Source organism: Triturus cristatus, chromosome 7, assembly GCF_964204655.1.
Source record: "Triturus cristatus chromosome 7, aTriCri1.1, whole genome shotgun sequence".
Lineage (NCBI taxonomy): Eukaryota > Metazoa > Chordata > Amphibia > Caudata > Salamandridae > Triturus > Triturus cristatus.
The window spans coordinates 413,610,496-413,624,895 of record NC_140590.1 but is presented as its reverse complement, the minus strand read 5'-3'; positions in this window follow the sequence as shown (position 1 = coordinate 413,624,895).

Genomic DNA, 14,400 nt, shown 5'->3' with positions numbered 1-14,400 from the left:
AAATTCCAATGGCAGTCCAATAACATTCCAAAATTTAAAATGTGCAGAAGTTACCGATAATCTCTAAATTATTGGTTTTTCAAAATTGCATTAAAAATTAAAAAAGTCCACATTACAATTGGTTATCTTTCCATTAGGCCAAATGATAATTTTAAAAATCTCTTTTTTTACAAAATTGCAATGGTAATCCAGTAAAATGGTAAAATTATTTTGTCCAGATCTTGCCAAGTCTCTCTAAAATTTAGGTTTCAGGAAGATTAGATAGGAATTTGCTAAATCAAAAGGCAAACGTTGTTTGAAAATCAATTGGGAATCATTACACAGTGTCCAGCCTTTTTCACATTTTAGATAAACTGTGTAATGTCCAGAAGTAACAGTAGGTCCATCATGGAAAATTATTGCAACAGTTACAAAAGTTTTTCCTGAAATTGATAATTGCTGTCCTGTAAACTTCTTTATTAAAGTATCCAATTTTGAACCATCAGCTCTACATCGTTGCATCATTAAAATTACATACTGTCCGTATTCCTTTAAAATTAATGTTGAAAACATGTCAGAATTACACTCACCACATTTCATGCTATGATTAGCATCTTTAACTAATTTTGCAAAAGTGACTGTTTTACTCTCTGGCAATGTCAAATAAATAAACCTTTCATTATCAACAATAGAGCCACATATATTATAACAATTATCACAACTATGTTCCCATTTATAAGAGAGACCAAAAAAAATGTCAATGGGAACTCCTTCTTCTTCCACTACCTGAAGAAAATACATCAAAAATTCATGTGCATCTTGCTGTTCATTTTGAGAAAACTGTGTTCGTCCTGAACATACATCTAAAAGTTTTCTAATGTCAGTAGCACTTTCTATTTGAGTTTTATCTTTACTCAACTTTTAAAAAAGGAGACTCAGCTCTGAACAGAATCTTTTTCCCTGATTTACTATTATCTGCTCTTGCAAACTTTCCAGATAAAATGCAACATTCAGCACTACATTTGCGTAGCAGTTGACACCAGAGCTATTTTCAAAATGACATCCTACAACCTGTTCTTCATTTTCCTTTTTCTTTTTGCTTGCAATTACATCACTCCTCTTTTTTTTCCTCTTCTCTACATCTTCACTACAGATATTCTCATTTTTTCTTTTACGAGAAACTACACGTTTCTCCAACACAGGATACTGACCTAAATGAGGAGCATAGCTTCTTCTTAATCTATTATACTCCTTTACACAATTTGTATCAGCACTAACTTTTGATTCTTCAAAGTCTATCATGAATAAACCTGATAATGTTTTGACTCGTGACAAAGCAACATATGCCATACCTTCTTTGAACACAGTTGAACCAATGTTCACAAATGCACAATCTACAGTCAATCCTTGAGACTTGTGAATAGTTACAGCATATGCTAGAGAAAACGGAAACTGCTTCCTACGTACATATAAGTCTTTCACAAGCATAAAACGAACTGTACAACGACAAATATCTTTAACTTCATCTATCTGATCAAATTTTATTTTTAAACATTCAATTCCTTCTTTTTTCTGATAATTAATAAAACCCACAACTCTTCCCATCGCTCCATTAACTAAACCTTTCTCAACATCCAAATTTCTCCTTAAAAACACTCTACAGTTCATGCAAACATATAGATTTTTTTCTAATCCAGCTGTTTTGGAGATGTTCTTCTCTAGTGAGTCCAATTTATTTTTCAGTTTGCCTGTTACTGTGACAGTAATTCTTCCATCCTCAATTTTGTCCACTGCTTCCAATTTCCTGATCTCTTCCTTTTCCAATTTCAAAAGCTCCTCATTGAATATTGAGCATTCACGTAGAGTAGGCATTAAGCAGATGACACTTTTGTTTTCTGCAATGTTCTTGTATATCTTCTCTGCAACTATTTCTTCCTTTGGAAATAAATTATGTAGCAGCCGAGTCTGTAATGCTTTTTTGCCAGCCTCTGTGAGTAGTCCAATCCTGATATCTTTCAGAATACTTCCATATTCTTCATCATTTGCTTGCCTCATATTAGTTGTAAGTTCCTTGTACTCAAAGAAGGACCAAATATTTGTATTACCGATACTTCCCAATGACTTCTTCGTGTCTTCATGTGTCACAGTATTAAACACTGGTTGTCCTTTAACTGGAGTAAGTTGCAAAAGATCTCCAAAAACTATGACGTGTTTTCCACCAAATAACACGTCATAGTCTGTCTTCAAAATTTGCTGCATTCTTAAATGCACAAAGGCAAGCATTAAGTTTGATACCATGCTCACCTCATCAATAATGAGAACTTGCATCTTCTTCAATACTCGTGAAACTTCCAAGGATGCTTCTCCAGTTAGCTTGTTGAATTGTATTTTGTTCTCATGCTCCACTGGTAACATTAGCAAACGATGTAAGGTGATTCCTTTTATGTTATATGCTGCTAACCCAGTTGGAGCAGTAACCACACAAGACAAAGTAGAATCCGTTTTTTGCTTTAGGTAGCTTCTGATGACTTTAATTAGGAAACTTTTTCCAGTGCCAGCTTGTCCGCTTACATACATCCTGATTGGATGAAATGATGTGCATGAGCACTCTTTTTTTACATGTAGAAATCCGTGATCAATTTTGTTTTTGATCTCTTCATAAATTTGTTGCTGCTCTTGATTCAGTTGTCTTTCCAAATTTTCTAAGTCTATAAATTCTTCTTGCGCTTGATTCATAGCTGTTTCCACTTCATTCATGGCTATTGATGCTTCATTTTCAACGATTGGTTGTCCTAGGGGATCTTGACTGTGTGTTCCTGAACTTTGGCTGTCCTGAGAACTGTCTCTAGCTATTTCTGCTGCAATTGTAGTTTCCTGTTCAATTTCTTCATTTAACATTTGCAGATAAGTTGTGAATGTATTGCATTGTATGCTGTCTTTGCAAGCATTAAATGAATCCTCATAGCTTTGAAATTCTCCCAGTAGTTCATCCTCTGTACGCCATGGTTTAAACAACTGTAAAAGAGCCAAGTAGTAAAATTCTTTCTTGTCGGTAGTGTCGCAACTCAGCTTCCGGTGATTTATCAAACTTCCTTTGGTTTGCTTCACCAAACATCCTTCTTCACCAACAACTTTATATTTTCCATTATTAATGTCTTCTGCAGCTTTCCGTGAATAAATGTAGTTCTGCAACACTTCATAGAGACACATGTTCTCCAGATGATGACTTCTCTTGGGATAATATGTGTCCAACATGTTTGTTTTCAATATATCTGTACTTTCTGGGTCATTCTCGGCCAAATATTCTATTTCTCCAACAGATTTCAGTACCCGATTTCTCATTGCTGCAAGGCCTAAACTTGCCCAAATTATTCTTCTTGACTTCGAGTAGAGACTTGCAGAAGATAACCTATCTGAACATTCGTAGGATCCAATTTCTCGATGCGATAACATCTTCAAACTGAAACTGTACAGCTTCTTACTGACAGTCTTCTCGTGAGAAATCTCTTCCCACATTTCCTTCAATTCTGTTTTTTCTGATTTCGTAATGTAAGACGTTACATATCGTGCAACAGCAATGGAATTGTCAGCTACATACTGTATATCCATGTTAGCGTTCCACATGGATAAAATGACTGGGTTGTAGTCATTTATATTTTTTGATTCTTCTTTTCTTTTAAGGTTGTAGGTATTCTTAGGTGATTTTCTTGTGATAGTATGTCTCACAGCTGACATAAAACTGTTTACTCTTCCATTTGAAAGAACAGGTCTAGGAAATCCAAATCGACATTTAGTGTAGTATTTTTCTTTGCTCTTGTATTTCCGTCGACAGTATTTTCCACACCGATGACTTTGGAAACGTAAAACTTGCTCCTTTAACTTGTTCTCTTCTGTGCTTTTTGGTATACCACATGTTGCATATTCTTCAATGTAAGATAACACTGCTTCATCAGTATCTGTTCCAAACTTTGGGGCATCCTTGATCCACAACAGCATATGAATATGAGGAGCACCTCTTGCCTGGTACTCTTTTCTCCAAAAGAAATCCACTACTTCTCCAAGGGGTGGATTTTTTTTATTGCAGATGAAGGACATCATAGCCTCAAATCTATGATTGAAATATCTGCAAACATTAACCGGATCCAATGAGCACAGTTCTCCTGCTGTCTTGTATTCGATGTTTTTAATGTTTGAATTGGCCTCTCGTAGAAAATCCAGTAAATCATCCCAAGCGTACTCGGCACAGCTTAGGGTAAGGAACCATGTTGGTGTTCCTAAATTGCGTAACATGCATTTTAGTTCACCATGGCGTCGGTACCAATATTCATTTGTCCCACGCTGACAAGCCATCAGATTGATCAGTTGTGTTTCCAAATGATCATCTCGGTGCTGCACTTTCTCCATAAAATCCTTAGCAGACACATTTTGTAAATGTACTCCACTTTTTAAAATGTGATTTACTGCATAAGACAGTGCAGACAAGACGCTTTCAAATAAAAGATGAAACAAATAAGGAATACTTTGTCGAAATCTGGGATCTTCAGCATATAGTCTTGTAGTCCGATACTCTGAAGCTGGAATCTGTTCTGGACGTTCATCGTATCGTCCTCCTTTTCCCGTAGGAAACAGCTGGGGAAAACATCGAGCTTCCAAGCTCTCCTCCCATACACTCACGGGAGTTCCTTTTGCTTTCTTCATCTGAAAGAGATCAATATTGTCTCCCATAACTTCTTTCGAATGAAGAGGATGTATGCTAAAATGTTCATAAATTTCTTCTTCCTTTGTCTTGTCCACTTTTTCAATTTGTCCAGTTGGTGTTTCTGTGTCTTCTTGAAAATCTTCGTCTTCTTCTTCTTCTTCTATATAAATTGATTCATACCATTTGTTATTTTTTTTCAAATACAAATTTGCTCTTTGTACTTTCCGCACATCTACCAGCTCCTGCCAAATCTTCTTATTCTTTGTAGGTACACCATTAACCAGAATAATTAATGGTTCAGTTTCCAAAGTATCCGCATCAATAGTTTCCATATTTTTTTTCAAATCCAAGGGCAAATACACCACTCTACCTTTTAAACCTCTCAGTAAATCTGAAGGAGGTAATTTACCAGTTTTGGGCTCCATACGTACTATGGTCTGGAACGGATGAACACATTGAATGAGTATAGACTCATATGTATTTAATTCAGAAAGTTCAGCAGGAATAGCATCCAATTCTAAATTATTATGTACAGCTCTGGTCGGCATTCTATTTTCCTCTAACTTGTTGTAACAGTATTTACAAATACGCTGATCTTCACCCAATTCAAAACAATTTTCAAGAAATATATATGTGGCAAAATCCATCCACTTATAATTATCTTCATTTTCACTCTTTCTGTAGAGATCAACATTCCTAGTTTGTTTTCTATAATGAGTTCTGCGGCAACAAATACAAGTAACATTTGGTCTTTCATTAGAGACTATTGCAAATTTTGTTATGTGATCATTAAATGTCTTACTTACAGAAGGTTCTACATTCTCTTCCACTTCTTCCTCATTTACTGTGTCCTTCTCTGCACTGTTTTGTTCAGGACCAAAGTAACAAAACTGAATTTCATCAACAACCTTCTCTACATCTGATACCGTTCCTCGGAACAGAGCCCTATTCAATTCATTTAACTTTATTGCTGGACTTTTGGCAAAATACAACCGTCTCACAAACTTTCTCATTTCAGTATGATGAACAGCCAGCATCCTAAAATGATGGAAAACACTATTGCACACTTTTCTAGATAGACAAGCCAGAGAATGACCCTGCAAACCAGTATTCTCTCTCACTCTGCATGGATCCAGACTTTGAAGCACCTTAATCTTCTGTTTTACACTTTTTTTACTATATTCTCTTAGAAACTCTCGAAATCTGTCAATAGATTCCTGACGCACAGTGCAAATACTACTACAATTCCAAGTGTACACTGGGGCTTTAGGACGTCTCCCCATTGCCTCATCTGCCATCACTTGTACCTCATCTCTTGGAACCATTATCTCCTTCTCCATTATGCAACCATTTTTTACTTCGTATGAACGACCTCTGGTGTCAACTGCATGCAGCAAACTATTACTTTGAAAATAGCTCTCTTCATTAAAAAAAGGTTCACTACTTGAACTATGCATCCACTTTCCTAAAAACACTTTACAAAAGTTTGTTCTGTTCACTACTCTTTTGCTTTTGCTTTGTGATTTCAGTACATTAACCATTTTATCTAATGTACGCATCCTATTCAAAATTAATATGAATAGTTTCCTTTTTAATTCTAATGCTTTTGCTGCAATGGCTTCAATTTCTTTTTTTCTCTTGTAATATTTTGCCTTTTGCTTATATTTCTTCACATCCTTTATCAAATTGGACATAACTCTTCTCTGAAACATTTTTCTACGTATCTCTTTAAACGCTGTTTTTCTGTTTATGTAAAACTTTTCAGTTGCAGAAGGTATATTTGCATTAACTAAATTCTCAATTTTTTGCTGTTCTCTTCGTTTTGTTACATTCTTCCCTGGACAGACATTTTGTACATTTTTCTTTGTTTTGAATATTTTTTTAAGAAATTCTTTTTTCTGCTTACCAGAAGATTTTTTCTTTTTCCCAACATGAGCATCTTCTACTAACTTTGGTCCTCCAGTTGTCTTCAAATATAGTTTTTTTTTTTGCGTTTTTTGAACTCGAGATTTTGTAGGCATCTTAAATTTTGTTCACTGTTCTTCAGCAATACCTGAAAAAAACTAAAAAAAATCCTTTATTGTATTTAAATATATTACTACATTTCTTTTCACAATAGTCACAAAACAAAATTTCTTTGCCAATTTGAATGCACACAAACTGCTCTTTTTTTTGGGCAAGTGAAAATCTCTTTTACAAACTGTCACATTATGAAACCACTTCTCAGATTTTTTAAAAAGCCCATGTCCAGAGTGCTACACTCCAGCAAGGGCAACCAGCCTTAGTGAAGCTCAATGTATTTGCATTACAGACTGAAACCTGAAAACCCCACTCGCTTCTAAATACTGTGCATGACTATACACGGCAAGCACATGGGTGTGTGCTAAGACTCTGCTTCTTCCCCCAAAAATTCACTCCCCCTTTCCATCTAATGCAACTGTGAAATCACCAGAGCAAGACGCAATAAATCTCTGCCTATAATTCCTCTATGCACACAGAGTCATGTTTTCACATTAGTCCCAAAACGAAATTTCTTTGCCATTTTTAAAGCACACTTACTGCTCTTTTTTTTTTCGGGGCAAGTGAAAATCACTTTTACAGACTGACACATTATGAAACCTTTTTTTTTAATTTATTTAATTGCACTTGTCCAAGCTGTTTTTTTCAGACCACCACCATGTGTATTCGCGGTGACTGCCTACACTCCAGCAAGGGCAACCGGCCTTAGTGATGCTGAATGTATTTGCATTACAGACTTAAACCTAAAAACCCCACTCGCTTGTAAATACTGTGCATGACTATACATGGCAAGCACATGGGTGTGTGCTAAGACTCTGCTTCTTCCCCCAAAAATTCGCTCCCCCTTTCCATCTAATGCAACTGTGAAATCACCAGAGCAAAACGCAATAAATCTCTGCCTATAATTCCTCTATACACACAGAGTCATTTTTTCACATTAGTCCCAAAACGAAATTTCTTTGCCATTTTGAAAGCACACTTACTGCTCTTTTTTTTTCGGGCCAAGTGAAAATCACTTTTTACAATTGGAAATCACTTTTACAGACTGACACATTATAAAACCACTTTTTTTGATTTATTTAAATGCACATGTCCAAGCTGTTTTTTCAGACCACCACCATGTGTATTCTCTGTGACTGCCTACACTCCAGCAAGGGCAACCAGCCTTAGTGATGCTGAATGTATTTGCATTACAGACTTAAACCTGAAAACCCCACTCGCTTCTAAATACTGTGCATGACTATACATGGCAAGCACATGGGTGTGTGCTAAGACTCTGCTTCTTCCCCCAAAAATTCGCTCCCCCTTTCCATCTAATGCAACTGTGAAATCACCAGAGCAAGACGCAATAAATCTCTGCCTATAATTCCTCTATGCACACAGAGTCATTTTTTCACATTAGTCCCAAAACGAAATTTCTTTGCCATTTTTAAAGCACACTTACTGCTCTTTTTTTTTTCCGGGCAAGTGAAAATCACTTTTTACAATTGGAAATCACTTTTACAGACTGACACATTATGAAACCACTTTTTTTGATTTATTTAAATGCACATGTCCAAGCTGTTTTTTCAGACCACCACCATGTGTATTCTCTGTGACTGCCTACACTCCAGCAAGGGCAACCAGCCTTAGTGATGCTGAATGTATTTGCATTACAGACTTAAACCTGAAAACCCCACTCGCTTCTAAATACTGTGCATGACTATACATGGCAAGCACATGGGTGTGTGCTAAGACTCTGCTTCTTCCCCCAAAAATTCGCTCCCCCTTTCCATCTAATGCAACTGTGAAATCACCAGAGCAAGACGCAATAAATCTCTGCCTATAATTCCTCTATGCACACAGAGTCATGTTTTCACATTAGTCTCAAAACGAAATTTCTTTGCCATTTTTAAAGCACACTTACTGCTCTTTTTTTTTTCGGGGCAAGTGAAAATCACTTTTACAGACTGACACATTATGAAACCTTTTTTTTTAATTTATTTAATTGCACTTGTCCAAGCTGTTTTTTTCAGACCACCACCATGAGTATTCGCGGTGACTGCCTACACTCCAGCAAGGGCAACCAGCCTTAGTGATGCTGAATGTATTTGCATTACAGACTTAAACCTAAAAACCCCACTCGCTTGTAAATACTGTGCATGACTATACATGGCAAGCACATGGGTGTGTGCTAAGACTCTGCTTCTTCCCCCAAAAATTCGCTCCCCCTTTCCATCTAATGCAACTGTGAAATCACCAGAGCAAGACGCAATAAATCTCTGCCTATAATTCCTCTATACACACAGAGTCATTTTTTCACATTAGTCCCAAAACGAAATTTCTTTGCCATTTTGAAAGCACACTTACTGCTCTTTTTTTTTCGGGCCAAGTGAAAATCACTTTTTACAATTGGAAATCACTTTTACAGACTGACACATTATAAAACCACTTTTTTTGATTTATTTAAATGCACATGTCCAAGCTGTTTTTTCAGACCACCACCATGTGTATTCTCTGTGACTGCCTACACTCCAGCAAGGGCAACCAGCCTTAGTGATGCTGAATGTATTTGCATTACAGACTTAAACCTGAAAACCCCACTCGCTTCTAAATACTGTGCATGACTATACATGGCAAGCACATGGGTGTGTGCTAAGACTCTGCTTCTTCACCCAAAAATTCGCCCCCCTTTCCATCTAATGCAACTGTGAAATCACCAGAGCAAGACGCAATAAATCTCTGCCTATAATTCCTCTATGCACACAGAGTCATGTTTTCACATTAGTCCCAAAACAAAATTTCTTTGCCATTTTGAAAGCACACTTACTGCTCTTTTTTTTTCGAGCCAAGTGAAAATCACTTTTTACAATTGGAAATCACTTTTACAGACTGACACATTATGAAACCACTTTTTTTGATTTATTTAAATGCACATGTCCAAGCTGTTTTTTCAGACCACCACCATGTGTATTCTCTGTGACTGCCTACACTCCAGCAAGGGCAACCAGCCTTAGTGATGCTGAATGTATTTGCATTACAGACTTAAACCTGAAAACCCCACTCGCTTCTAAATACTGTGCGTGACTATACATGGCAAGCACATGAGTGTGTGCTAAGACTCTGCTTCTTCCCCCAAAAATTCGCTCCCCCTTTCCATCTAATGCAACTGTGAAATCACCAGAGCAAGACGCAATAAATCTCTGCCTATAATTCCTCTATGCACACAGAGTCATGTTTTCACATTAGTCCCAAAACGAAATTTCTTTGCCATTTTGAAAGCACACTTACTGCTCTTTTTTTTTCGGGCCAAGTGAAAATCACTTTTTACAATTGGAAATCACTTTTACAGACTGACACATTATAAAACCACTTTTTTTGATTTATTTAAATGCACATGTCCAAGCTGTTTTTTCAGACCACCACCATGTGTATTCTCTGTGACTGCCTACACTCCAGCAAGGGCAACCAGCCTTAGTGATGCTGAATGTATTTGCATTACAGACTTAAACCTGAAAACCCCACTCGCTTCTAAATACTGTGCATGACTATACATGGCAAGCACATGGGTGTGTGCTAAGACTCTGCTTCTTCCCCCAAAAATTCGCTCCCCCTTTCCATCTAATGCAACTGTGAAATCACCAGAGCAAGACGCAATAAATCTCTGCCTATAATTCTTCTATGCACACAGAGTCATGTTTTCACATTAGTCCCAAAACGAAATTTCTTTGCCAATTTGAAAGCACACTTACTGCTCTTTTTTTTTTCGGGGCAAGTGTAAATCACTTTTACAGACTGACACATTATGAAACCACCATGTGTAACTACAACAAAAACAATTCCCATTTCTATTATTCATTTCTTAAGTTACCACATACATCCCCTCTCAAACTGTAAACTCACCTTTAAAATTAGTTAGTTGTGAAAGAAATGTGACACTCAAACAGCAGATTATCAGAGCCAGGATCTCTGTTCTGTTCACCTCTCTCCTCTCAGCAGAACCAGATAATGGCAAACTTTCCCTCTATTTTTCCACACATATACATGTAAGTTTCAAATCTCAGTGCTTCCCCCTTTTTTTCAAATGTAATCACACTTTTCTATTGGTGTTGGTACCCTTCCCCCAACTTGACTTCTGCCTAGTACCCTTCCCCCAACTTGACTTCTGCCTGCTACCATAGCAACAGCTCATGGAACACTGCTGTGTAGAGTTAGGTCAGAAGTTCAACACACAATGTTTCAATTCCACAGAGCAAGAGTGCTTGACTTTTCAAACCTTACAGCAAATCCATAGTACTGTTCTTTGGTTACACATTTTTCTGTACCAATACAAAACATGCTTCTATTAATTTACACATACAGCCTAGTTTTTATTCTAGAATGGTATGAAACAGCCAATCAGTTCTTTTTGTTTTGAAAAAAATATGTATGCCTCCATTTCCAAACTGTCTTTCTTTTCATATTGCCATTCTACTGAAAGACACCTCCTGAGTGCATCCAGTTCTCCTTTGAAGATGTTCACAGTGTGGATTGTAGGGCACAGCTATGTCTTCTGGAGTGAAAAGTTTGCAGAGAAAACAGGTATGGTGAGAGACCTTGCTTTGCCAAATGTAGACATTAAATGGATTGGTCAGAGAGGGTTAAAGTGGCACCAATTGATGCCATTGGTGAAATCCTTCATTCAAATCCAACACCCTGACCTCATAATAGTGCACTGTGGTGGCAATGACCTAGGCACTTTGACTGGGGTAGGTCTGGAAATGCTTATGAAGGACACCTTTGCACAACTGTTTACACTTTTCCCTAAAACTGCCTTTGTGTTTTCCAACATATGCCAAAGGCAAAAATGGAACTGGTCCAATCATTTCTGTCCGCAGATTGACAAAGCAAGAAAGCACGTCAACAAATCTGTTTCTGCTTTCCTCCGTGACTATGGTATGGGTGCCATTTACCACAACAACTTGCGTTATGACATGCAAGACATTTATAGAGGAGATGGTGTGCACTTCAATGATGAAGGGAACAGAGTCTTCCTCTTGAACCTTAGACTCTGCATCGGTACTTACTTGTAGGTACCACTAAAAAAATGACTTCATAAACACAACAGCTCTTTTTAGAGCTCCCTAATTTCTAAACTCTTAAATCTGCTTTTCATTTATTTATTTTTATTTTTTTTACCGTACGCTTACCGTAAGCTTACGGTACGCGTACCCCGTGATTTTTTTTAAAATCAATAAATGTTTTTTTTGTACTTTTCTGTCCTTCTTTGACCCCCTTACAAATGTTAGGGGGTCTGTAACTCTCCTCATTGCCCCCTTTCCTTGTTTTCTCTGTTTTTTTTCTGAGTGAAACACACAAAATGGCGGCCGCCGCTTCCTGGTTTCGGCCGATTCGAATGTTTACTAAGATCTATGGGCCAATCAGAATCTCCTTCGCGCACGCCATGTTTCTTCCGTACGCTTACCGTAAGCTTACCGTACGCGTACCCCGTGATTTTTTAAAAAAATCAATAAATGTTTGTTTTGTACTTTACAGTCCTTCTTTGACCCCCTCACAAATGTAAGGGGGTCTGTAACTCTCCTCATTGCCCCCTTTTCTTGTTTTCACTCTTTTTTTTTCAGAGTGAAACACAGAAAATGGCGGCCGCCGCTTCCTGGTTTCGGCCGATTCGAATGTTTACTAAGATCTAAGAGCCAATCAGAATCGCGCTCGCGCACGCCACCGTACGCTTACCGTAAGCGTACGGTAAGCGTACCGTAAGCGGGCTCAGATATATATATTGATTTAAAGGCTATTTTCTCAGAATCTACTGAACAGATTTACACCAAACCTACAAAAGGCACTTCCTTGACCTAGGGACTACCTCTCTGCCAAATTTTGAGTAATTCTGTTCAGCCGTTCGGGCTGTAGCTCGTTCTAAAGGTCCTATGGAAAAATGCATGGGAAAAACGTGTTTTGGGACCCCCCTTTTATCTCAGCCCCCGCTTGACGGATCCCCCCGAGACTTTCAGGGTAGGAGCGGAGCGTACCGCCTCACCTATTTTGAGAAATTCGCGAGGATTCGTCGACCGGCGCCAAAGTTATTCAAAATAGAATGTTGAGGTTTTCCTATGGAAACGTGGTCCTAACTATAACTACCTACTGGCGACCGCCAGTAGGTAATATATATATATATATATATATATCTATTTCTGACGTTACCACACCTATGGCCCTCTACAACATTCTATCGATTGAGGTTGGGGGCAGTGAGGATGAAGGGGTTGCTTGGGATTGAAGCTGTTTAACAGAGCAGGTGCGTTTCCCCATTGTTGAACCTTAGCGGACCCACAATATAAACTCCCAGCTAGAAACCACAGAACAAGCACCTGGAATTAATATTATCGACAAGTCACAGGATATGCAGAGAGTAGACTTAATGGGTAAAGCAGGAAGCAGATTTCAACCAGTATACTCGCAGTTCTAACAAGCTATTAATCCCCGCCCCTTGAGATCTGTACTAAATAGAGTTAAGTGAATACAAACTAGTCGTACAGCAATCAGTAGAGATTGTCAGAAATGTCTCAAGAGCAACCCAGTCCACCACTGTGGGGTGTAATAGGCAAGGCTCTATCATGGCATGTTTAGGGGGCACTCTCCTAGTCCCCTCTGCAGAAACTTCTCCCTGTAAACCACCTTGGGCTCCGCTGCATTAGGACCAGTTAGTAGTAGGTGACTGCACACAGTTCAGCATGAGACAGGCAGCATAAAGAAAGAATGAACCAGCAAAGTCTTACCCGCAATTTTCAGTAGAAAGTCATAACCAAGGGGACTGGCCCTGCCCTGCCTCTTCCTGGCAATGACGGGCATGGATGGGCCTGCGCTTGGCCTGGGCTTTGCTCACGCCTCAGGGAATAAGGCAGCGCTTTATGTGCATTGTTGGCGCCTCCCCCTTGTCTGCGGCAGCAGGAAGATGAGCAGAGAGACCCTGGGACCTGCAGTCCCACCAGGGATAGGAACATTAAGCTGGTGATGCATCAGGAGCGGATGAGGCATCCTGGGACTGGAGTCCTACCAGGTTAATGTGGAAATGATGGTAAATGCCCCCAACAGCAACGTCAAACAAAGCCCCTCAAAGTTATTGGTGTACCGCACAGCGGGAGATGAGGCAGCGCTTTATGCGCATTGTTGGCACCTCCCTCTCATCGGCAGAAGCGGGAAGATAAGCAGAGGCATGCTGGGGCTTGCTGTCCCACCAGGGTGAGAAACGTTCAGCTGGTGATGTGGCAGGAGCGGATGAGGCACCCTGGGACTGGAGTCCCACCAGGGTCATGCGGAAATGAAGGTAAATGCCTCCAACAGCAACGCCAAACAAAGCCCCACGAAGTGATCAGTGTCCCCTGATTAAGTGTATCACTATTGCTGAGAAACTGCATAAAGCTGGGTGCATAATAAGGAGGACATCGTCGCCTTCAGTCCCTCGAGTAAAAATCAAGATGACCCTCAAAAGCCACATGGAGTACTGTAATCAACTGAAAAATTGAGAAAGGGTGGCCAAAATTGAATCTTTAGCGTGCAGCAAGTTTGTCCCACAGCCTGTACTGGACAAAGTGTTGCAAAGCAATGACTCACTGCGGGCAAAGAAACTATTCATGTGATGTCACTTGAGTGCAGTATTTTGTTCAGAGAGCTATACCAATTACGTGTTTTGTTGCACACTCCAAGAACCGCCACTTTAACTTCAT